Below are 27,545 nucleotides of genomic sequence, written 5' to 3'. Positions count from 1 at the left end.
TCTTTTAACAATATTCTTGTCTCAAAGCAAAAACTCTTTGTAATTTAAGACTTTTAGGTTTTACGGGAACAACATTAAAAGTAGACGGATATGTAGAATAAAGCAAAAACCGAAATTCTCATAATCATTGTGTCTGTCTGTACTTGTCTTGTATTGTGCTTAATTCAGACTTTGGTGATTTTTTTATGGCTAGATTGAAATAGAGTGACAGTGCAGTATTATATTTTAAGTACTAGAACTGCTTAAGTCGACACTAAGGACCATCTTGACCTTGTTTTATGGTATTAATGATTCTTTTATTGTTGAAGACCCTCCATCAACTATCAAGATGAAGAATAGGGAAAAAAAACTTTGGCCATTGATCTTTCGTATTTTTTCTATGCATTGACTTCGTGTGAGATAAGGTCCTGTGCACGTTTACTCCATATTCCTTTTTTCTGTTTAAGAGTCTTAACACGACTTCATGCAAGTTTAATCCTTCAATGTAAAAGGTCATATGGCAATACATTGACTTTTTTTTAAAGATGATTTGACACCGGGAAATTGGTGGTCTTACTTTAATTTAAACCATGTCAGCTATCTAGTTTCATCTACAAAAAGAGACTAAACCCCTAACGGGAAGGATTGTGCCTGATGTTCATATGATGAAATCATAATCTTTCAGTCAGTTTAGTTGAAGTCTGGAGCTGGCATGTCAGTTAACTGCTAGTAGTCTGTTGTTATTTATGTATTATTGTCATTTTGTTTATTTTCTTTGGTTACATCTTCTGACATCAGACTCGGATTTCTCTTGAACTGAATTTTAATGTGCGTATTGTTATGCGTTTACTTTACTACATTGGTTAGAGGTATAGGGGGAGGGTTGAGATCTCACAAACATGTTTAACCCCGCCGCATTTTTGCGCCTGTCCCAAGTCAGGAGCCTCTGGCCTTTGTTAGTCTTGTATTATTTTAATTTTAGTTTCTTGTGTACAATTTGGAAATTAGTATGGCGTTCATTATCACTGGACTAGTATATATTTGTTTAGGGGCCAGCTGAAGGACGCCTCCGGGTGCGGGAATTTCTCGCTACATTGAAGACCTGTTGGTGACCCTCTGCTGTTGTTTTTTATTTGGGCGGGTTGTCGTCTCTTTGACACATTCCCCATTTCCATTCTCAATTTTATTTGATATCAAGTTCAATTCTCCATGCAGAAACGACAATTTTTTTTTATGTCCAGTAGCATCGTATATTCTTAAAATAGTTTCTCGTACAATGTCTGGACATCGGTGGACATGCAACATGGCAAAACCACAGTTTACGAATGAAAATCACCACTCTGCAGACTATAGTTATAAAGTAGGACAATAAATGAACAAAAGACAAACCCGGGACACAGAAGTACAAACAATAGACCATCAACTCTGAAAACTAAAAGTAAAATAGAAACATGGATCTTGAAAAACATGCACGGGAGACATCAGAGAGACTTGCAAGACACTTTCCGTGAAAACAATTCAGGTTGATATAAGGACAATCCTGTTTCAGTTTTTTTTTTTTTTTTTTTTTTTTTGGAAATTTCCAACATGAGGCATTTGCCTCATTTGCCTCAATGTAGTTACGGCCCTGGTTTGACTCAACATTTTAATGACATTGAAAAGTCTGACGGTTTAGGTCTAGGTATGACAGGTATTGTTCATACTTTTTATATAACTTTAACTTTGATTTATAAAAAAAATTTGTAGCAAAGGATTCTGTTTTCTTTGTAATTGTTTCAATCCAATACATTAATAAGCAACCAATTTGAATGTCATACCATTTGTAGTGTTCTAAAAAATTTGTTTATATTTGCAGATTAAATAATAAAATAAACACGTCTTTTCCTGTTATTTTAAATTGAAATTTTCTTCTGTTTCAGCTTGTGTACAGTTATTCAATCCACTACGTAAGAATTCAGTGAATACATTATTCCATTCACTAAACATTTTTGCAAATTGTTCTTCAATGATCTTCTTCCATATATTTGATATGAGGGAGCGATGTAAATGTGTGGATAAAACTGGTGTTCCTTTTTTCAACAACAAAATAGTATTTTTTCTGCATTTCTCCTTTCTTTCGACTAATATATATAATATGTTGTTGCTTTTATACAATAGTGTTTTTGTGTATCTATGATAGAACTCCATTTTGTTTATGGCCATTATCATGTGATTATGATGAAATTTCCTATTTCTTTTTTGCAGGAAAGCACACATTCCAGTTCAAATTAATCCAATTGCGCACTATGTAGATACATTTCAACTTTCAGTTTCCTCTTCAGTACAATGACCTATTGATCATGAAAACCAAGATGTCTGATCACCTATAAATACACAAAATAAACAAATAAAATGTTATAAATGGAGAGAGAAACAGCAATAAAAGTTTATTTTGTCATGTTTATTAACATTTTAAATATATTTCCTTTCTCACTTGTGAATGCTTTTGTCTATAGTTCTTATATTAGTTGATTTTGTGCATTTATCAATCTTTCAAGTTGAGGCAGCTTGTTCTTTATATTATATATATATGTTGAGCTGTTAAACCACTGTCTAAAGTAAGGGTAGGGTTGCAGTGGCGGATCCAGGGGGGGGGGGGGGTTTTCTTGGGGTTGGAACCCCCCATTTTTTTTGGACGATCAATGCATTTGAATGGGAGCATATAGTTGGACCCCCCCCCCCCCCACCCCTTTACTCTGGGTTGGGAACCCCCCCTTTTTGAAATGGCTGGATCCGCCACTGGGTTGAGTGCTCATAAACCTGTTTTTTATTACATGCATTAGTTTTTATGGATTTTTAACTTAAGCTTACTTAGTCAGTTACTGTGAGTACTTAACTTTGTGTCTTTTCAATTAAGGGAAATGTATAAATTTCTCGCTTACTCATCATTGCTCATGTTACTGTAAACAAACTAATTTTCGCGAGCGATTTATTTTCACAAGCAATTTATTTTTGCATTTAGAAATATAACACGCATATAAATTGCAGGACTGTTTTTCATATGTATCTTTCCTTATTCATTTATTAAAATACATTTTAAAAGTAAAATTGAAAATCGCTAAAAAAATAAATAGCTGTGATCATTGTGATGTAGACTAGAAAGTATAAAACGCAAAATAAAGTATTCGCGAAAATTTAGTTTGTTTACAGTAGTCCAGTCTGTGATTGCAGGAAATTTAAATCATTGGTTGTCTGGTGGAGGGTTGTCTTATTGGCAATCATGCCACATCTTATTTTTATATAACCTTGCCATATTCCTATTGTGCCTGTCCAAAGTTCAGAGCCTGTAGTTTTTGTCAGTTTAGTCTGACACTAAAATTTAGTGGTTGTTGTTGTTGTTTCATACTGTTCATATTTATTTTTTTGTAATTTATTTTGTTATAAACTAGGCAATTAGTTTTACAGTTTTGATTGTTTCAATTTTTCATCTGAGGGTCTTTTATAGCTGCCTACTTTGACTATAGGGTACAGATTTTCTCATTATTGAAGGTCGTCACAGGCCTACAATTGCTTTCTTCAAGCCATGATCAATAGTTTTCATATTCAATATACCACATCTTTTAATTTTTTTAGTAATCATGATAACCGTCTTTCAAGTTCAATAACTTTTTAAAAAATAAAAGTGGCCTTACCATTTAGGTTTAGGTGGCTTGTGCAAATTTTAAATTGCCTATCATTTCTGCTGTTTATAATTCTTAATTCTTCTATAGTTCTTGTCCTATATATAAAAGAGTAAAAGTTAGTACATGTATTGAATGTATTGAATGACATCTTGCATCAATGTTTTTTTTTTTTGCTGTTTAATGTACATGATGTATATTAATGTGTGTTTAATAAAAATCTGTACCATGAGTGCTTAATAAGCTTGTTGCCCTTTTCGTTGGTCTTTATGCTATAAATGCTATAAATGAATTTTAATGATCAACTAGAAAAACTATGAGCACTGCACAAATAAGACCCTCCAAATAAAAAAAGGACATGCACACACAGTGGTATTCATTGACATAAAACATGAAGATAATTTGGCTCCGTTTAGAGATATCTCAAGTGACTTTAAGTTTAAGGCTGTGATTTTTAAACAAATACATTTCTAAAACCTTCCATAGTTTGAAAATGGACAGATTTTAAATAACTTTCCAACAACTAAAGTTCCTTAACTCTGCATCTTATACAAAAATATACATGATAAATAGGGGATGATACTCCAGCTTGCATATTCTTCAAAGTTTTAAAGGAACATAACTGAAGAACTGTAAAAGTTTTACTAACAAAATTTGAAATTGATCTGATTTTGTGGTAAAAAGTATTGTTTTAAAGTTTAAAAAAATTTGGTTGAGGTAAACTTAAGTTAGAGGCTGGAAACGAAAAATTTATAATTTTTCTTTTTAAAGAACATAACTCTACAATAGTAAAAGAGACACTACCAAAATTCAAACTTAATCTGTATTTTGTGGTGATAAGCATTGTGTATAAGTTTCATAACATTTGGTTGAGACAAACTAAAGTTTAGAGAACGGGAAACCAAAAATTCAGCATTTTTTTCCCATTTGTAAAGGGGCATAACTCTAGTACAGTAGCACTGACATCACCAAAATTCAAACTTGATCTGATTATTGTGATAACAAGCTTTTGTAAAAGTTTAATTAAATTTGATTGAGGCAAACTAAAGTACTGTAAGAGAACAAAAAACAATTTGGGGACAGACGGACAGACGATCAAGTGTTAAACTTAATGCCCCCTCCACTAGGGGTCATGAAAATGAAAAGGGAGTTTATGTCAAGATATAAAAACAATTCACCAAAGTTTCATAAAAATTGGTGAAAGCATTCGTGAGACTATCCAAATCCCAATAGTACAAATGACATAAATCAGAATTTTCTAAAATTGAAAGGAAAATTATCATGATTATGTTAATATACAAAAATAATTCACCAAGTTTCATGAAAATTGCTCAAATATAAAAAAAGAAGATGTGGTATGATTGCCAATGAGACAACTATCCACCAAAGACCAAAATGACACAGACATTAACAACTATAGGTCATCGTACGGCCTTCAACAATGAGCAAATTCCATACCGCATAGTCAGCTATAATAAGACCTGATAAGACAATGTAAAACAATTCAAACGAGAAAACTAACGGCCTTATTAATTTATGTAAAAAAATGAACGAAAAACAAATAAGCAACACATAAACAAACGACAACCAATGACTTACAGGAAGCATTATTAATAGTATACTGGGAAAATCCCCAACTTTAAATTGCAAATTTCAACATCTTTAAAAATTAAAAAGGAGCTTAATTATATCAATAGATAATTCACCAAAGTATTATGAAAAATTAATTTTATGGATAATGTATTCTAATTCCAAGACTATCTAAGACATGGTTTGTTTGAATTAAAAAAAGTTGGTATAAAGTACCTACTAGAATTCAGGAGAATTAGAGCAAATCAGGCTATCTTCTAGCATGTCTAGATTATCAGACAATTGACTGTAGAAAAGAAATTTTCTTTTTCTTTATATTTAGCTATTTTTATGCCCCACCTACGATAGTAGAGGGGCATTATGTTTTCTGGTCTGTGCGTCCGTTCGTCCGTCCATCCATCCGTCTGTTCGTTCGTCCGTCTGTCCCGCTTCAGGTTAAAGTTTTTGGTCAAGGTAGTTTTTGATGAAGTTGAAGTCCAATCAACTTGAAACTTAGAACACATGTTCCTTCTGTAAATCTGATATGATCTTTCTAATTTTAAAGCCAAATTAAACTTTTGACCCCAATTTCACCGTCCACTGAACATAGAAAATGAAAGTTTATGTTTCAGGTTTAAGTTTTTGGTCAAGGTAGTTTTTGAAGAAGTTGAAGTCCAATCAACTTGAAACTTAGTACACATGTTCCTTATGATATGATTTTTCTAATTTTAAAGCCAAATTAAACTTTTGACCCCAATTTCACGGTCCACTGAAAATAGAAAATGAAAGTGCATGTTTCAGGTTAAAGTTTTTGGTCAAGGTAGTTTTTGATGAAGTTGAAGTCCAATCAACTTGAAACTTAGTACACATGTTCCCTATGATATTATCTTTCTAATTTTAATGCCTAATTATATTTTTTATCCAATTTCGTGGTCCATTGAACATGGAAAATGATAGTGCGAGTGGGGCATCCGTGTACTTTGGACACATTCTTGTTTTATCTCTGTCCTTAATATCTACTGAATTAAGCCAATTTTTTCACATTTTTTGGTCTTTTCTCTCTTGTTATTTAACAATAACCAAAAAAAACAGAGAAACTGACAATGCCAAGGCAAAACATAAGATGCAGAAAAGAAAAACAAAACAAAACACTACGCAACACCAACATCACCAAAAAACTAGTGTTGAATTCATGTACTCAGTCAGTCAGTGAGAGTTGGCAGATCCTGACCCACTATATCATGTATATTTATGCTTAAAAAAACCTAAAAATCATAGAGTACTAAATATATTTTGTAAATACTTGATTAAATACTTGACTTGTCATAAATAGCATAGACATCTCTTAGTTTTGAGAACCACATGTGTTAATTGTGCGAGTATAATCTAATAATTATGCACAAGATTGACTTTTAAAAGCCTATATATATTGAAATTTTCTGAAAATATAGCATGCATTTATTAATATGACCAATTTTCAGACATTGTCAGAAATGCACAAAGATGCGAGATGATTTATATAATTGTAATTTCAGGAATTTACAGTAAAGGCTTTTAACCCCACTTCATTTTGCACTTTTCCCAAGTCAGGGGCCAGAAGTTATGGCCTTTGTGACCTTTGTATGATTTTTATTTAATAGTTTCTTTTTTATATATATTGAGGAGTTTAGTATCACGTCCATTATCGCTCAACTAGTATACATTTTTGTTTAATGGCAAGCTAAAGCATGCCTCACAGGCACAGATCCAGGGGGGTCCGAGGGTTGGAACCCCCCTTTTTTTTTTTACGATCAATGCATTTGAATGGGAACATGTAGTTTGAAACCCCCCCCCCCCATTTGTCCTGGGTTAGGAACCCCTCCTTTAAATGGCTGGATCCACTACAGCCTCAGGTTGTGAGATTTTCTCGTTGCGTTGACGACCCATTAGTGACCTTTGGCTGTTATCTGCTCTTTGATCAGGTTGTTATCTTTGACACATTCCCCATTTTCAATTTTATTTTCAGTTCTATTATAAATGTTAGACTTCTTGTTGATTTGGTTTCACATTTCGGATTCGTCGGAGGAAAGCGTCCTAGAAATAAAATAGCCTTGCAAGACGTCATAATTATTTGGACTAGGTTTTCACCACCATCAACATTGTACTGTTGTCAAGAGTGTCGCACTGTGGAAAAAACGAGTTTGGCGCGTTAACAAAAATATAATTGTCTGTGCTGACAGGTTAGTATATGTGTGCATACCAATATATAAATTTTCTAAGCATTCTTTTTGGATACTTTGTCCATTTCTTGGTAAAATACTATCAGACCTCGAGTGCTGTTGTGTTACAAAAACGATCAAGTAATGTAGGGGAAAGAAACTAACTTAAAAGACCAAAATAAGCCACAACTAATGGGGGTCACATTGGGGGTTCCGTTCACGGATCCCGCTTATAGTTACTTTTTTTTAGATTCCCGCATCCCGCTTACACTATGTAAGTAAGCAATTCTGATATTTTTGTAATTTCCCGTGTCCCGCTTAACTTCATTTCCCGTTTTCACGGCACAATAATTTGACTTTCATGTGTCACGCTTACAAAAAATCCGCCTCGACAATCACGCGTCCCGCTCAAACACCCCTAATAGATACATAAATAGTTTACTATGCAGTCAGTAGCCAAATACACATGTATATATATATATATATATATATATACGTTTAGACCACCTTAGACTCATTTCACAGAAAAATCGAAAATACTCATTAGGGAGCTACCATTTGATTTTTATGGGGGGGCTAGGATGAAATTTGAAAAAAATAGGCAGGACAGGAGTTTTGAGTTAAAAAAAAAGGCAGGATGAGACACTTTGCAAAAAAAAAAGGCAGGATGACAATTTAGGTAAAAAAAGTCAGGATAAACTAATAAAAAAAAAGGCAGGACCGAATAGAGTGAAAAATAAAAAGGCAGGACAGAGATTACAACTAAAAAAAAATGCAGGACAAAATTTTTCATCCTAGCCCCCCCATAAAAATCAAATGGTAGCTCCCTTAGTAATGATTTTAATTATAACTTTCCAATTTACGACCATATAGATTAAGATCATATAATCGAAAGATGATAATTTGTCAATGAGCATCTGTATCTCGGTATTGCATTTTTTTTGTTTTTTTGGCACGCGTCAAGAAACAGTTAGAAGAAGTGTCGCCGATCTGACAGAGCTTTGAAGAGCCTATTTTCGGGTCCGTACAAATACCGCAAAGGTCCTCCTTAGTGCACTGAGAACAAAAATGTGCACTAAGGACCTGATGGAATGATACAACGGTCACAAAGGACATGGCATATAGAATTATACTTTGAAAAATTTCATAATTTCAAATTTTATAATCATATCTTTAGTAATTAGAAAGTTATTTAATGTTTTATCGACACGCGCCTCAATCAATTGATTGTCACCTGTGTAATCGATTGAAATTCATGTTCGCTGAACCTTGACCCGTTTATAACCCACTTGTAAACTGATTAAACATGTATATCACGGCCGACACTCGGCTAACCGAGAGATTGGTCGGTTAATCTATATTTGAGTATGCGGCTATATGGGCGGTTGGTCTGTTAATCAGTCGGGTTGGTCATACGTCTGTTAAGAGTAAAACGCACATTTAATGTTAAACTCTTTTAAATATGCAGATATTTGGCATATTATAAGAACCAAATCAAAAAAAGAAAAGTGTCTGACAAAATGATATTTATCATAGAACATTTTCCACCTGTAAAAACATTTCAGTTTGTGAAGTTTTCAGTATAACTAAAAGGCGCAGCGCAAGTATGAAGTATTTATGCCGCGAGAAAGGAAGAAAGACCATTCACAATTTGTCTTACATTTGTTTTTCTATTTTTTAATTAAATAAAAAAAATAAACCTTTCAAATATAGAGTTCATAAGATACAAATATTCCCTGTGGACACCTTCCCCCCTTTTATTTGTGCTCTCTCTTTTAAACCTTCGAATCTAGTTAAAATTAAAACCTTGCTTTCTAACCAATCTATTCATGGGTTCATGTACCGGACCGGCAACTTTCTTTATTTAATACGAAAATCTACAGTGCCGTTATACACATGCATGTTGTTTGCCTGGAGTCCCCGCCCGAAAAGAAAGAAATAGCCCAACTCCAAGATAATATAGTCCTGCATCACGTGATTTTTACCACGTGGAGCTTAAAATTACATTTAAATAAATACCGAATATGGAAAGTGAAACTACAATTTAAAACATAAAGTCCGAAGGCACAAATAAGAAAAAGAAAGGTTTTGGCAAAGGGTGCCGGTAAATTCTCTCTGTGTTCAAAATATACCTGAAATATTTGCTACTGCCCCTTTTCTGTTCTATGAATTCTAACCCTGAGTTTTCTATCTGTTACTCCATGCCAAGAAATCCTCGCTAAAAATTCCGGTCGACCTCTTACGGCAGTTATTAGTAACTAAAGATTGGATTTCCTTTAAGAAATTAATTTATGGCCTACATTTACGTGTCGCTTAGAACACGGCCATATACCTAATGGTCAATATTAATCATCCATGTAATTTGCTCTATGGGGTGCATGCAGAATTTTAACAGAGGCAATTTCTTGGCATGTTATGCGCATAGCAATTTTTTCAATAAAAGGCGATAAAAACAATTTAGATATCTTTTAAAGAACACAAATAGTATTTTGGTTCTAAAAAATAAATTGACATTAGTAAATATTTCATAATTATAATATAACGTGAATAATACCACGATTTAGTGAAAATTATGGGAATAAAGTCTGTTAATGGGTTGGACAATTAAAATTGTGTCAGTTAAGCGTTATTTAGCCACGGCAATAGTTTTGCTACCTTTATATTTTCCCATTGAAAAAGTTGAGAATGAAATCTTTTTTGAGTAAAAATAATGACAATACGGTGCAACAGTATCCTTCTATAGTAAGAGAATTTTTATTTCGACTTCTTTGCATTTTATTGAAGGGTGTGTCACTTCAATATAGCGTGATATGGATTGACCGCTGGAATATACATGTATTTATTATTAACGTTTTCAATCAGACCTTAATTTTTATGTCTGTTCAAAGTAGCACGTTTTAAAATCCGCCTGAAAGTGTCTTTCTAATACAACACAGGGTACATATAACGTATTGTCGTTCTTATATGCACGATATTTGTCACTGAGCGTTAAACCCTTATTCGTCAGTATTATCCAATTGGTTCTTTTCTTTTATTACTTAATCATATGTTGTTTACAAATCATTCTAGAGAATGGAAAGGAGCGAATGCAGCTACATTTGGTTATCTTAAGTTTTAATTCATTTTATTCCGTTTAGTTCCTTTCTACATAAGTGCAGAGGAGAACTGCAGTTGTCCGCATGTAAGCTTCTAGTATTTGTCACCAATTTGGGTACATCGCAATCCGTTCAGTACTGTTTCAACACCCAGGTGTGTTTCATGTCTGTATTCAATTCTTAAACAATTATTAATTTTTCTCTCTTTTTTAGCAATGCACCACTCTCTATACTGTCGTTTTCTGCTCATGTAGGAGGCTTTTATGTATACAGTTTACTATATACGGTATGGGTATTTCTCATTGTTGAAAGCCGCATTGTTGCATGCCTATACTTGCTTACATGCACTTCGTTTTTAATTTGTGCATGGTCTCATTTGCAATCATACATCTCCTTATTCTGACAAAGTAAACAAAATGTAACTATTAAATGAATTATAAACCTTATGAATTGGGCCGTTAGTTTTCTCAATTGAATTATTTCTTATACCTATTTATTTCTTACATCTACTTTATTTAACTTTTGCGGATAGGATTCTATTATACTTTTTATTTGATGCTGAAAATACGAAAACGAAGGTATTCAAATGCTATAAATAAGCGAAGTAAAACAACCATTATGTATATGAACATTATATATATTTTATTAATTATTTCAAATACAAGCAGACATACCATTTGTGACACCAATTTAATTTATTTCCAAATCTTAAAATCATATATCACTACAGTTCTTTAGCGTCTCTTATTATACTGACAGAACGGGCTGTGGAGTTATATAATTATCGGCGATATGAATTTCATATATGAATTTTGAAATATTCTAATTTATCTTGTCCACTCCATAATTCCATAAATTTGTCCTATTACTGTACTCAAGGATTTGTATAGTTTGAAGGATTGGAATCTTGCTGTACTATATAACGGATTTTTATATATTGAACCAAAAGTTAACTTGAAATTAACTTCTACAACATTGTGAATATATTGGTTTCTCAAACCGCTATGCCTATTACATTATAAAAGAAAATGGTCTTCATCTTCAAATGTTGAAATAAAGATAAATTGTAATAAAAAGGCATTGACATCAGTAATAAAGGTATCTGTCATAGTACACAGTTATGATGATTCTCTTTTTGAAAAATAAAAAAAAACGGTATGTTATTTCATAAAATAGTATTTACCTCTTGAAGTCTTTCTATAATAGTTCTGTAATCGGGTTTTGAAGAAACCCACGGACGCCACATTTTTTACTCTCAAATATCTTTTAAGGTATAATAATAGTATGTACACTCTTGTGTTAGGAAATGAAATCTCAGAAGCATTTTTTTCTCAATTTGTATCTCAAAAGTGGCTTCTTTAAAAAAAAGTTTATTTATCAATTTCCTTCAAAACAAAATAAAACAAAGTCAAAGTAAACACAAAATTCAATTTTTAATTTTTCTTTCATCAATTTGAAATTATACCACGCTAAACCGTTAGGTTTATTCAACAACTACCATTAACTAATCAATTAGTAACGATCAAAGACAATTGTTTATTCGATAAGGTTGATTGGACATGATAATTGTGAATTTGCAATATGCCGTTGTTCACGTGTCGAATGGCACGCGCTGATAAGAAAAGGCATTTAACTTCAAATTACATTATCTATTGATACCAAACTTTATAATTATGAGTAAAATAGTTTACTTATATCTTCTTATATTTTGTTGTCCTTAAACATCGTTTTAGTGTCCTTAGTGCAAAAACTTTCTTCTTAGTGCACTAAGAAGTCCTTTGCGGTATTTCTACACACCGGTACATATATGAGGGGGGGGGCAAGGGGGTCCCAATAACAGCAAAACAGCAAATTGATTTGGCTTATAACAGATAACAAGGAATTAAAATGGACAAAAACAGATAACAGTAAATGAAATATTAAAATAAGTCGGGTCATTGACAGATCCAGTATTTCGTATTACGGGTATAATCCTTTGTAATGAATTCCATTTTCTATGAACATGTTCTTAAAATTATGTATCTAGAATGTGTTTACTACTCAGTATATTTTTATACGCTTGTTTACGGGACGTATTATGAAATACTGTTGTCCGTCTGTCGTCAACATGTCAAACATTAACTCAAACACGCTTTAATCAATTTGCATAAAACTTTGGAAAAATGTTTATATCTATTGACCTGAGCTCCCCTTCGGTATTTTTTTTTTTATAGATTTCAGATTTAAAAATGTTTTTTTTCTTCAGTTTTCTGATAATATCTCAAAAATCCTTTAACAAATTTGCACGGAATTTTGGTGAATTGTTTTTAAATACCTATATGGAGTTATTTTCTTTCAGAACGACAGGCTATTCTTTTTCAGAATCAACCCGGACGATACCATGTTTCAATGAAATATGCTTCAAGGCATAAAATAATGACCTGTGTGAGGTCATTATTTTCCTTGATAAAAATGCAATCTATAATTTACTTAAACATTTTATTCGTCTGATAGTTTTTTGTTGAATTTTAATATAGACCTTCATAAATAAAAAACCAGATTTAACATATTCGTGTGTTAGATTTTGAAAATCTTATTGAGTCTTGAATAGGTTGATTGATTTTTGGTTGCTTGCTTAACGTCCAGTGGCAAATATTTCATGCATGTTCAGGACATAAACGCTGAATAGGAAATCATACTGTGACCTACATGTATTTATATTCGTCTTCGTGTCAGTTCTTAACTGTTTTAAATTTATGTATACCCTTTACTCTATCAAATAATCAACTAATAAGATAATCTTATATTCTATTGAATAACATTAACGTAACTCAGAAAAGGGTCGGGTGCGGAGGGTATATAATTATATCCTGATTATCTGTTAATAAAATGTATTGCTTTTCGATCAAAAGACAATCTTTCTGAATTTTTCATTCGATTCAATTAAAATTGTTAAAAAAAACACTTTTCCGCGATAGAAATGACATTACAAATAGAACAAAAATCATACCCCTCCCCCTTTTCCATAAACTAAGTGGTACAATAAATTACTTACAATGTGTCTTGTACACCGTTATCGGATGGTAACAATACATTTGTGTCTTACTTCATGCAGTTACAGTAATATTTTTATTGTGTATGGATAATATTTTTTAAAAGGTTTATATATAGATTCATTAGTGAGTTTTATTTCACATTCTAAATGAGCAGTAGGGCGTATTAAAACCTGAACGCATTAGAAAGGAATATCCCACTTTAGTGTTGTCGGTAAAATAAGATACTAAGTTTTGCAAATCTTTATAAAAAATAATATTTTTTTGACGGTATATAAGTCAGATAATGAATATTTTAAGGTTTTTCTTGTCGTAGAACACACCTAGGGGTGTCAGGATTGCTCAAAGAAAACCTCCCAAGAAAAACCTTAAAATATGCATTATCTATAACATATTTATTGACATGAGCTCCCTTTCAATTTTTATAAATTTTAGAGTTTACGTTATAGCTTTTGTTGTAAGCGCCCTTTCTATTTTCATTAATTTTAGATTTTATTTTATTGAGTTGATGGGTTCCATTTATTAAAAAAGGTGGTATTTTCTAGTTTTCGGACAATAACTCAAAATAATTTTCAGCAGTTCTCATGAAACTTTGGTGTATTGTTTATATATATTGACTGAAGCTCTCTTTAAATTTTTATAAATATCTGATATGACATAAGGAAGTTTTCGAATATTTCAAAAAGGGCGACGGGCGTATCATGCGCTCATGGCGTAGCTGTTTATTTGTTATAGAATACTTTTTCCAGCATTTATTTTTAAACATTTATAGAAACTCACACATGCTTATAATTTAAATAGTGTGTAATAAAATTGAGAAGGGAAATGAGGAATATGTCAAAGAGAAAAAAATGATATCTAGTAAAAATTCAAAGGCAGTTATGGTATCAAAGCAGGCCCAATGGACATATAGTTCTTGTGTTTGTTGCTACTAAAAAATGACCTAAAAGAGTTTGAAAATACATATTCGCATTCTGACGTTTTTAAATGCCCATTTAATGAGGTGTGTGAATTTTTCTTAATAAGACTATGAGGCAAAGTGGTATATAGGGTAGAAAAATCAAAAGCACCAATTATAAGCATGCAATTTATCAAGTACCTCGAACCAATTTTTGACACTCCAAAAGTAATTTATTCCACTCTTTTCATAGGCTCAATTTGAACAATTTTTTATCAGGCTTTAGTAGAATACATAGTTTAGTAGGGGAACAATGGCTTGAAGACAAAATAAATCTTTGTTTGTAATGAGCTATGTGCAGCTTCGGAACCTAGCTAGTACATGGTTAGAACTTTCATTGTACAATGTGTTTGGTTCTGCTTGAAAAGAATCACAGAGCTGAGTCAATGTACCATATTAAATAAAAGTTTAACTGTTTGTAAGGACCTAGTCTTTAATTGAGATTCTTGTCAGATATTCCTGGCCATATGTTTTCCTTTTTGTCATATTAAGAATTGTTCTGATTTAATATGTTGGTACGGGAAACAATTGCAAGGAACATTATCCTCATACAAAAAAATAAGATGATTCTAAATACATGTTAAAAAAAATGAAATTTATTACAAAGGATAATCTTAAGATATACTGGAATTGTCCTGGACCTCACTTCTGTGATGGGTATATGTTAATGGAATCCTTCTCCGAATATGGGACCAACTTATTAGTAGTGGTAGACCCCAATGTCCAATGATCTTCAATTTCTACCGAAAATTTGCTGTAAAAAAATGCTAGCATTCCAATTTTCAATAACAGTTAACAGCAAATACATAATCACAATAACAGATAACAAAAAAACTAAAAGCCCAATAACAGCTAACAAAGAATAAGACAATAACAGCTAACAGCAAATATATTTTCAAAATAACAGATAACAAAGAATTAAATTGGCCCATAACAACATAACAGTTAAACCCCTTGCCCCCCTCATATATGGCTTTATCGTTAGGCTAATAAAGAATTACCTAAACTGATAAAAAGGTAATGAATGTGAATTTGTTAAGAACTTTTTCTGAAATATTTGAACAATGATAAAAACATTATCCTTGCCTATTTGTCCACTTACTAAAAAGGTATGGCCAATTTCCGGTTTATTTGTTTCGTTATTTGGTTCCCATGTTCAAATAAATTGATGAATTTAATAATAAATCCTTGCTAATATAGAAAAGCAAGTCAAACTTCTCATCTGGACTTTAGTCTGTATATACCGGCCCTTTCTTTATTTTGGGATTGAAAAAAAAAATAATTAAAAAATGCGGTTTTGAGCCAATTTCTGTCTTTTTAATTTGGTAACACGTTAGGCAATCAGTGACACTAATATAGTATATTACCAATAATAAGGCCATATATTTGAAGCTGTTCAAAATTCTACAGTTACATTATATGTACGTGTATCAGATCGGACATTTTTTTTAATTGTCGTATATATAAAAAGAATTACTATAGAAGTTATCTAGTATGAAATATGTCCAATGGACCGACCGTGCAAGTACTGTATAGCCAGTCAAGGTCGTTAAAAACTTCCATTTGTTGTTGTCCACTGGAAATAAGCTCTTTAAAACACGAATCCCCGTTTACTCAATGCCAAATTTATTTGTTAGTATTTTTAATCTTTTTCTTATGATTTTATCATAATATCTTTTTTGATTTTTTTTGTGTGGTTGAACATGAAATTGACACCGATGCTACAAAGAGAATTTGTTTAATGTCATCTGTTGCAATATATACTAAGTATTACACGTGGACAGGATGTTCCCCAGAAAATAAGTTATACACACCCCAAGGGTACACGCTACTGTCATGGAAAATTACTGGGTCACCTGTAAGATGGTAATCAGCCATGCAACTAATCTGGTGACTGACCATGTCACTACGCTATAAAAAGTTTATCGTGAGATCGAAATGAAATATTCATTTTAATTAAAAATTTAAGAACTAAAGGATTTATCATTATTATGAAGTGAAATAATTCAACCAAATCGTATTATTTCCAAAAAGATTATATACATATGTTTTATCTATACCGGGAAAAAATTAAAACTGTATTTATGATTTAAATTTATTTTATAGAAATCCTTGTCTCTTGAAATGGAACTCACGCATGCCTAATTAAGATTTATAAATTTATTTAAAAATATAACAAATATTTAGTTTTGATATTAAATTAAAGTTACCTTTCCGCGCTATAATTTATTTGATATGACATGAATTAAACAATTTTTGTTGAGGGATTTAAGGGTTTGTCCTTACAACGTGTATGTTATTAGTATTTCACATGACTTGTTTTCGCATTGAAGCTCATTATACAGAGTGTCTGAGCAGAGTGTTTCAGACAAGATTATGAAAATAACGTGCAAGATACTTTTTTCGATCTTCGTGAAGTTCCAACTACATGTCTCCATTTAATAAGGGCTGTCGTTATCGCTGGGTTTCTGTTACCTCACCCATGGAAGTATTATATTGACAGGAACTCCAACAAGCGGACTTCAAACGTTTATAGTGCGATGCCGCAAAATCGTTAAGAATCTGTTAATTAATTTGACATCTTTCAATTAGTTGTATCGATGCATGGGTTCAACGACGTTTTCGGGATACTCGTAATTACGGAATTTACCGAAGTAACCGGATGTATACATAAATGTCAAGGATATGACATTTAACGACCATGCCAATATTTGGCAGTTGACAATTTATAGTTTTTAGGTTTTCTATGTTAATAAACTATCAACATTTACAAATATTTCACTAATCAATACTACATAAACGGCAAAGTTCCGCCATATCAGTTTACTGAAAAAAAAAGTAATGCTATTCTTCATTTGATATAGTTGTAGTAAAAAATTAACCATCCCCCTTTTGCGCTACCAATGTGAAACAAAATCATTACTGACAACTAATCAGGCCAATAGAATTTTTTTCATATATGAAATGGATTTGCTAAAATATGTTTAAGGCTGTAAGGTGACCTATAGTTGAAAACTTCTGTTTCATTTGATCTCTGGTGGAGAGTAGTCTTATTGGCAATCATATCTTCTTATTTTTATATTGAATTATAATAAATGTCTTGTGTAAGGAAACAAATAGTTGTAATCTGCATGTATAATTGAGGTTTACTGCTAACAAATCACTTGTTGAATTGTTTACTGAAAGTCCGGTGTCAAATGTTTCATTCATTTCAACAAAAAGAAAATTTTATAAATTTCCCAAAACAAATCCGTCAGACGCCAGAGCAATCTCGGACCAGGTTGAATTTAAAAAAAAAGAAGGTGTACATGTAATCTGTGTTTTAACTTGATACATACTATATGGAGAGACAATCACGGGCGTATAATTATCCACCTCTTAGTGCTTAAAACAATTTCTATAAATATGTTAAGTTACATTTTACGATCGAGAAAACTATTAATATTTGTGTTACACTCGATTAAAATTTACCATCTTTAACTTAAAAATTGAGTTATCAGGCGCCATCAGGCACACTACACGGACATATAATTATTTTCTGCAAACACTCTACTTCAGAGTCATGTAATCTGCATAATCCGATATTTCCCGATTTCCTAGTTCTAGTGATAAAAACATATTAGACAAAACTAAAAACAATCTTACCTTCTTTCCAAATACAGTTATTTTTCTTTTGTCATTCTGTTAAATATGGACCGATTTTTAAGATTGTTTCAGCTGTAGTCTTTAATTATTGAATAGAAACAGGTGTCGTTATTCATGTAGCGATTCGCAATTAGCCACGGGAGTTTCCGTGTTTATTTACATTGGTAGGTAGATTAGACCCTCGATAACAGATCACGTGATAAGATCAGTTTCTGTAAACTACACACGCGAGGGCGGCATCGCAGATACCCCACAAAGGAGTTATCACATACTTGAAATACTGAGTCGGAACCTTTTATTTTACTTAAGAAATCAGTGGGGTGCGAATGTGCTAATTTTTCGTTGGAGTTCCTGTCAATATAATACTTCCATGCCTCACCCCAGTGGCGGATTTACCCCCAGTTCAGGTCACCAAAAAAAATCTAACATAATTTTATTGCTATTGAATCTTCTTATCCAGAGCGGAAATTAATCCCAGCTTGATTTGACTTCTTAAACTGGCCGTTGTGTAATACCAACGTCCACATGTGTGATTTATGACAAATGATCGGTGGGTGTGTAAATATTGACACCTGTATGTAATGTCTGTTTTCAAAAGCTTTTATGTAAAATACATGTTGATTCGAATAGTACGATTTTTTTATTGGTTTATAATTACGATTACCAGGTGAAACTTCTGATGTTTTTTTTTTAAATAGGTACAAATATATGTTTGAAGTCGATAAGGATGGCATATGCATTTATATTTGGGTATCTCTTCATTCCAAAATACAGTACTCACAAATAAAATTTCTTCTTCTTCAATTTCAAAACTCGTTTTGAGAATTTATTCAGCAAACAAATTAAACTATTTTTTTAATACCATATAAGATTTTTTTTTTAAACGGCATGTCATATTTCTTTTCCCTCTTATTTTCATGAGAAATTAACAATTTGTTTTACCCCTCCCCCTTTTCACCAGGTCCAGAAAAAATGAATTGATATTTTCTAATAAATAATCGTTTATAAATGCTATTTTATTTCCATAAGATCTACTTTAAAACAGAATCTGGGACTTATACAGCCCAAGAATACAGTTATATTTGTTTATTTTTCTTGTTTCAATTACGGTACCATATGTACGTACATGTACAAGGAAATGAATAGGTCACCATATATAAGGATATGAAGGTGTTTTATAGAGATAAGAATTCTGTGCAAAAAAGTAAGCCTGAAAGGGAGGCCAAAAAGTATAGATAAAAGAAGGTAGAGGCGATGAAATATAATGAAAATATAGTTTGATTGTTGGTTGTTTAATTAAAGTCCAGTGGCAAATATTTGATGCATGTTAAGAACGAATATAAAAAAGATCAATAATAAAGTATAAAGTGAAATAGTTATAAAAAAAATAGAAAACGATGATGTGACTCCCCCCCCCCCCCCCCCCCAAAAAAAAAAAAAAAAAACCAACAAAAAAAACCAAACAACTAAACAAACCCAGCCACACTCGCATATATACATGTATACATCTCTAAAAAAATATATAAATTTTGATTTCATGGTGCCCCCCCCCCCCCCCGCCAGGAATCGAGGTTCTGGATCCGCCCCTGCACCCTATGATAAAATTTAGATTTCAAAATTGTATACCTTTTTATATATTGTGTAGGTTAAAATATTATCTTTTCTCATATTGTTTGCGTTTTGTTTGGTGTGTAATGTAACAGTGCAATACCTAAGTGTCAAAAGAGAGTTTTTCCCGACCTATTCACATATTTTTAAGCCTGAAAAGGTGACCTATTTCAACGGCACGTCCTATCACCTTGTATATAGGAACTTGAGAGGATTCCCGAGATTACCATTAAATGCAATGATTGCTCACAAAAAGGGGAGTCCAACCCCCGGATTCCATCCCCTTCGACCCGCCACAGAATATGAAATTGTTATTTAAAAGTCACATACTAGTACTAGATCCGAGCACCTGTTTTGGGATATATACATTTATAGCTAATTTACCGTAAATAACTGCGAGAAAATGAATAATACACAAGTTGATAATTGTCTCTTCTCTGCTAATTAATGTGCATGCAATATAATATTCACTCTGATTTACTTGTGAGACCACCGACACTAATAAAATTTACCTCAAAGTTAATAGGTGCTCCCATAGATGTAATACCCTGGGTATTACATCTATGGTGCTCCGTTACTGGGAAGATCATATCGGATCCGATCAATTTATTGGTTCCATTCCCCCAAATTATAAGTCAACACTTCTCCTTAGAAAAAATGCCTTGCAATGCGCCATAATTATCTGGACTACTAAGTGCTAACACTTCCATATAACTTCGAAAACAGACAATAATTTATTTTACTGGATGAGATTGGGCTGACGGATTTTTAATGGATTGGTAATTAACTAATTTTTATTTATAAATGTTTATAGCACAAGTTTACAAGGCAAGATTATTCACCTTTTTCACCCCACAAATCAAATGGTTGCCTCCTTACACCTACACGACCTAAAACATATTCATATGAACATTTGGTATCATTCATTTTGTGTGACAACTCTGAGTGTAAGATTGACGGGAAGGGATCCATAACTTTTCATTTTTGGGGGGGGGGGGGATGCTTGCTCCAGTCATGCTTCAGTGATTCCCTATATAATCAACAAAAATTTTCACACCAAGGGGATTTGGGGGGGGGGGGGGGGGGTTTCTCCTTAATTAGAAATCTCTATTTTTAGGCATAGGCTCATATAAATTTACCTTTTGAAGAACTGAAATAAATATGAGACGGCTAATGAGTTTTCAGCTGCTTTACATTAAAATACGTACATCATATACATACATGTGACATACACAATTATATATAGAGCCATTTAAAAAGCTATTTTTTGCAATACTTAAATAATAAAGGATCAAATCTTGATACATGTAGTTGAAATTGTTAGCTTTAAACATTAAAAAATGAACACCCAAAGTTTAAAGTTAAACATAAGAATGACCATATAGTCTTTAATGTGTATGCTATTGCCATGAAACTAGGTCATTGCAGGTAAACTGTCATCTATTCCCTTAAATCTTAGTTCACGCCAAGTTTGATTAAAATTAGTCGAGTATATCTACTCTATTTGGTCTCTAGTTTGGATAGTGTTTAACTTGCAAATTAAAATCATACTACTTCCAAATTTATTTCTTTAAAATTTTAAATATTATGGATGAAGTAGCAAGTAATTAAGAGGATGAAATTGAATTGGATGAAATGTGGCAATTTTTTTTTAGGTAAAGTAGTAATTTGGTAAAGTTTGAAAAGGTAAAATATTAGTATGTCTGAAGTTGTCAAACTTAATTATAGACCCTTTAAAAATAAAATTATCCTTATTTTGAGTTATAGCTTATAGATTTTTCTATAATGTTGATCAGTGGTGGATCCAGCCATTATTAAACAGGGAGGGGTCCCGGGGTCCCAACCCAGAGTAAAAAGGGGGGGGGGTCCAACTATATGCTCCCATTCAAATGCATTGCTCGGCAAAATAAAAGGGGTGGTTCCAACCCCTGGATCCCCCCTTGGATCCGCCAATGTTGATGTGGTTCTGTCCCAAAAGTAGTACACTGCACTGTAAAAGTCTTTTTTTGGATAGAGCCAGTGCAATTTTACCTCACTGTTCTAGTGGAACGGTAAGATTTTGCCATCACGTGGTGTCTGTCATTGTTCGTCGTCGTCTGTCTGGTGTTCTCCTCTAAAACTACTGAACCAAGTTTTTGTTTTGCTTTCTGTTTCGTCAAAAAACATTGTGATCATGGATAAATAAAAACATAGGAGTAAAGGTAGTTTTGGCTTTTATCTCAAAACCCAAATTATAAAGCGTTGAGAGCAAATCTGACACGGAGTTAATTGTTCATTATAGGTGAAGTTCTATCAACCATACATTTTCAGACAAATGTAACAACCCATTGTTGGGTTGCTGCCACTAGATTGGTAATTTTAAGGAAACATTGCAGTTTTTATACAACTGCAAAACGTTTTTTGCCATCATATATTGGTATAATGTAGTCGTCGTCGTCCAAAGACATTTCTTTTTCGCATCATTACCTTAGTATAAGTTAATGGAAATCTATGAAATTCAAACACAAGGTTTGTGACCACAAAAAAGAATGTTGGGATTTATTTTGGGAGTTTTTGTCCAGAGTTTAGGAATTAGGGGCCGAAAGGGTCCAAAATTAAACTTTGTTTGATTTTATAGAAAATTGAATTATTGGGGTTCTTTGATATGCCAAATCTAACTGTGTATTTAAATTCTTAATTTTTTTGGTCCTGTTTAAATTGGTCTACCTTAAGGTCCAAAGGGTCCAAAATTAAACTTATTTTGATTTTAACAATATTTAAATTCTTGGTGTTCTTTAATATGCTGAATCTGAATATTTACCTAGATTTTTTATAATGGGTCCAGTTTTCAAGTTGGTCCAAATCGGGGTCCAAAATTTTACTTTATTTGATTTCAACAAAAAATGAATATGTATATGGGATCCTTTGATAGTCTGAATCTAACCATGCATTCATTTAGATTTTTGATATTTTGGCCCGTTATCAAATTGGTCCACATTGAGGTCTAAAGGTTCCAAAATTGAACTTTATTTGATTTCATCAAACTAGAGGCTCTCAAGAGCCTGTGTCGCTCACCTTGGTCTATGTGCATATTAAACAATGGACACAGATAAATTCATGACATAATTGTGCTTTGGTGATGGTGATGTGTTTGTAGATCTTACTTTACTGAACATTCTTGTTGCTACAATTATCTTTATCTATAATGAACTTGGCCCAGTAATTACAGTGGAAAATATTTTCTAAAAATTTACAAAAATTTATGAAAAATGCTAAAAATTAACTATAAAGGGCAATAACTCCTTAAGGGGTCAATTGGCTATTTTGGTCATGTTGACTTATTTGTAAATCTAACTTTGCTGAACATTTTTGCAGTTTACAGTTTATCTCTATCTATAATAATATTCAAGATAATAACCAAAAACAGCAAAAATTCCCTAAAATTACCAATTCAGGGGCAGCAACCAAACAACGGGTTGTCGGATTCATCTGAAAATTTGAGGGCAGAAAGATCTTGACCTGCTTAACAATTTTACCCACGTCAGATTTGCTCTAAGTGCTTTGGTTTTTGAGTTATAAGCCAAAAACTGCATTTTACCCCTATGTTCTATTTTTAGCCATGGCGGCCATCTTGGTTGGTTGGCCGGGTCACGCCACACATTTTTTAAACTAGATACCCCAATGATGATTGTGGCCAAGTTTGGTTTAATTTGCCCCAGTAGTTTCAGAGGAGAAGATTTTTGTAAAAGATTACTAAGATTTACGAAAAAATGGGTAAAATTTGACTATAAAGGGCAATAACTCCTAAAGGGGTCAGCTGACCATTTCCTTTGCATTGACGTATTTGTAAATCTTACTTTGCTGAACATTATTGCTGTTTACAGTTTATCTCTATCTATAATAATATTCAAGATAATAACCAAAAACAGCAAAATTTCCTTAAAAATACCAATTCAGGGGCAGCAACCCAACAACAGGTTCTCCGATTCATATGAAAATTTCAGGACAGATAGATCTTGACCTGATAAACACTTTTAACCCTTATCAGATTTGCTCTAAATGCTTTGGTTTTTGAGTTATAAGCCAAAAACTGCAATTTACCCCTATGTTCTATTGTTAGCCATGGCGGCCATCTTGGTTGGCCGGGTCACGCCACACATTTTTTAAACTAGATACACCAAAGATGACTGTGGCCAAGTTTGGATTAATTTGGCCCAGTAGTTTCAGAGGAGAAGATTTTTGTAAAAAATTTCTAAGATTTACAAAAAATGGTTAAAAATTGACTATAAAGGTCAATAACTCCTAAAGGGGTCAACTGACCATTTTGGTCATGTTGACTTATTTGTAAAGCTAACTTTGCTGAACATTATTGCTGTTTACAGTTTATCTCTATCTATAATAATATTCAAGATAATAACCAAAAACAGCAAAAATTCCCTAAAATTACCAATTCAGGGGCAGCAACCCAACAACGGGTTGTCGGATTCATCTGAAAATTTGAGGGCAGAAAGATCTTGACCTGATAAACAATTTTACCCCGTGTCAGATTTGCTCTAAATGCTTTGGTTTTTGAGTTATAAGCTAAAAACTGCATTTTACCCCTATGTTCTATTTTTAGCCATGGCGGCCATCTTGGTTGGTTGGCCGGGTCACGCCACACATTTTTTAAACTAGATACCCCAATGATGATTGTGGCCAAGTTTGGATTAATTTGGCCCTGTAGTTTCAGAGGAGAAGATTTTTGTAAAAGTTAACGACGACGGACGACGACGGACGACGGACGCCAAACGCCAAGTGATGGGAAAAGCTCACTTGGCCCTTCGGGCCAGGTGAGCTAAAAAAGAGTAAAGTCTAGTATTGAGTATAAAGTTTGTATTTTATTTCCTTTTACGTCAAGAAACATAGTCACTTTATCATGTTTATAGTAACATGGCTAAAATGAAACATAGGGGTAAAATGATCACAAATGGAAGATTGATGCAAAAAATGTCAGGTGAGCACTTCAGGCTCTTGAGAGCCTCTTGTTCATTGTTGTTTAATTGCAGTGGCGGATCCAGAAATTTTCATAAGTGGGGGCCCACTGACTGACCTAAGAGGGGGCCCGCTCCAGTCACGCTTCAGTGATTCCCTATATAAGCAACCAAATTTTTTCCCAAAAAGGGGGGGCCCAGGCCCCCTGGCCCCCCCCCCTAAATCAGCCTCTGAATTGCTTCTGTAAGTAACATATATTAATTTGAAATTTTGACGAGTGAGACACCTACAGATTATGCTGTAAACAATATTTCAGATTTTAACACAGGCAAGCGAACAAATCATAGAAAAATAGTTGAATCATGTCTTTGTTGTCCAATGAAAAGTTAGTATGAACACGAAGGAAAAGTATAGGAATGTTTGTTTTTTAAACTATTGACCAGGGTGAACATGGTGAACATGGTGAAAGTCTTTGAAAGTGGTGACTGGCAAAAAGTCTGTGAAATGAAATAGCACAAATATTCTGATTCTTTTTAAATATTATTGTATATAAAGAAAAACACATACTGATGTTTAATAATAGTTTTTTTCCTTTTTATGTTTAGGACAAGAAATATAGAAAAATATAAACAGTTAAAATAGAAATGAGCGGCAAAACAAGAAAAAAACAGAATACAACAAGGCCTAAATGGTAAGACCACTTCTATATATACTGCACATGTAAATTCAGAAGTTATTGATACATGTTGATTGCATTTGTGATTTTTCACAAATGGACAACTTATTGTGATTACAAAAAAAATCTGCATAAAGATCTATATATATATATATGTTTTTGTTATCAAAATATGAGTTCTTATTTTTGTGATACCCACCCAGTCATATTATTCGCATTACTAAAAACCTCTCAATAATTTCTGAATTACAGTAATAAAAGTAATTGCCTTTGAATGATGACATATATATAAAAATAAGAAGATGTGGTATGGTATTAAAATGAGTGACTTATCCATCAGAGTTCAATGAAGTGAATGCAAGAAATTAAAGGCCAATGATAGGCCAGCCTTCAATAATGAGAAAACACTTCCTTTATAGGTCAGCCAATAAAGATCCCAACATGAAAAGATTTAAACAATCCAAAAGAAAAAGTAAAATCACAAAAATACTGAACCTAGAGCATGTAGAGGAAAATCAATTCGGAAAGTCCATAATAACATGGCAAAATCAAATAACAAAACGCATCAAAAACGAATGGACAAGAACTGTCATATTCCTGACTTCGTACAGGCACTTTCAAATGTAGAAAATGGTGGATTAAACCTGGTTTATAGCGCTAACCCTCTCACTTTGATGACAGTCTCATCAAATTCCGTTTTATTTACATTGTTCCGTTAACTAAACAGACACAATAAATAAAATAGTACAAATATGGGTACATCAGTCATCATCGTATAACAATTTTAAAAGGAACAATTTTACAGAACACAAACACATCTATCTACAAACATTGATTTGTGTGTCTGACGTCAGAAACTTTTATATGTCACATAGCTTTGTCGTTCAATGTGCATACAAACAATTTTAAAATTTACATAGAACGCATTCTATTTGAAAAAGAGAATTTCTATTTTATTCTCTTTTTTTGGTGGTTTCAAATTCGGTTGACGATGTGAATTGAAATAAACACTTTTTGTCAACAAATCTATAAGTTAATGGAAATGCGCTTACATGATTTTATCAAATTTGAGGAAATCTCCCCACTCAATGAAGAAAACTAGTATTCTTGAATTGAAAAACGTACCAGTGGGGAAAATCCCCACATACACTACACATATAAAACCAATAACATTAGAATGGGGAAATATCCCCACATTCACATCTACAACCAAAAACATCAGAATGCCGAAATTCCCACGATAAGATTATTAATTGGAAAATACAAGCTTAAATATTGCTGACCATCAAATGGGGAAATTTCCCCATAATCTCATTATGTTCAAATCATAGAAAATATTGTTGACTATCAATTGGGGAAATTTCCCCATAATCTCATCATGTTCATATTAGATATTGTTGACTACAAATTGGGGTAATTTCCCCATAATCTCATCATGTTCATATTAGATATTGTTGACTTCAAATTGGGAAAATTTCCCCATAATCTCATACGATTCAAATTTACGGTAAATCAAATAATTGTATGTACTAAAACTGTCATCCCAAGTCGTGAAATTTAGACAGTGTTTAGACAGTTGACTACTTATGAAACAAATGTGTACCAATGAGACAACTCTCCATCCAGGTCCCAATTTGTAAAAAAAAAAACTTTATAGGAATAAAAAGGTCATCAACACGGAGCCTTGGCTCCTACCGAACAGCAAGCTATAAAAGGCCCAAAATGACTAGCGTAAAACCATTAAAACGGGAAAACATAAGGTCTAATCTATATCAAAAACGAGAAAAGAGAAACACTTATGAACCACATCAACAAACGACATCTACTGAACATCAGATTCCTGACAAAATGTTTGAATATTTTGTGGTTATCCGTATGAAGAAGGCAGAATGTTTTGAATACAGATTGCTTTTAAACACGAGGAGCTTACTTTAAATCGTCATCATTAGGAACAGACCTCCTTAAAAGAGAGGCAAATGATACCAGAAGAAAATTCAAACTCATAAGTCGAAAATAATCGGACAACGCCATGGTTTAAAAAGAAGACCAACAGACAAACAATAGTAAAAACACAACATAGAAAACCAAAGACAAAGCAACAAGAACCCACAAAAACACAAGGGATTGTTATATTCTTACGAAACCACAAAAACCACAAAACGCACACAAACAAGGA

The 27,545-nt window shown here is 32.8% G+C and overlaps 2 long non-coding RNA genes across 3 annotated transcripts in view; one reads left to right on the top strand and one right to left on the bottom strand.

Annotated features, from left to right (window-relative positions):
• Positions 1–1,732: 1,732 nt before the first annotated feature.
• Positions 1,733–18,439, bottom strand: LOC143047712 (uncharacterized). 2 transcript variants are annotated; one of them, XR_012969643.1, is made up of 3 exons: positions 18,136–18,439; positions 3,651–3,736; positions 1,733–2,342 (listed from the first exon to the last, which is right to left on the bottom strand). It is a non-coding gene; the product is annotated as an uncharacterized LOC143047712 (long non-coding RNA). The 2 variants fall into 2 exon arrangements; XR_012969642.1 differs by lacking the exon at positions 18,136–18,439 and adding an exon at positions 7,447–7,868.
• Positions 18,440–20,231: 1,792 nt separating this feature from the next.
• The window catches only part of LOC143049208 (uncharacterized), a 38,532-nt gene continuing 31,218 nt past the window's right edge, over positions 20,232–27,545 (top strand). Inside the window, exons 1-2 of the long non-coding RNA XR_012970124.1 lie at positions 20,232–20,522; positions 25,299–25,384. This is a non-coding gene — a long non-coding RNA (uncharacterized LOC143049208). The remainder of the gene's footprint in view (positions 20,523–25,298; positions 25,385–27,545) is intronic.

Source organism: Mytilus galloprovincialis, chromosome 10, assembly GCF_965363235.1.
Source record: "Mytilus galloprovincialis chromosome 10, xbMytGall1.hap1.1, whole genome shotgun sequence".
Taxonomy (NCBI): Eukaryota; Metazoa; Mollusca; class Bivalvia; order Mytilida; family Mytilidae; genus Mytilus; species Mytilus galloprovincialis.
The sequence above is the reverse complement of the archived record's forward strand: the minus strand, read 5'-3'. Positions and strand labels throughout refer to the sequence as shown.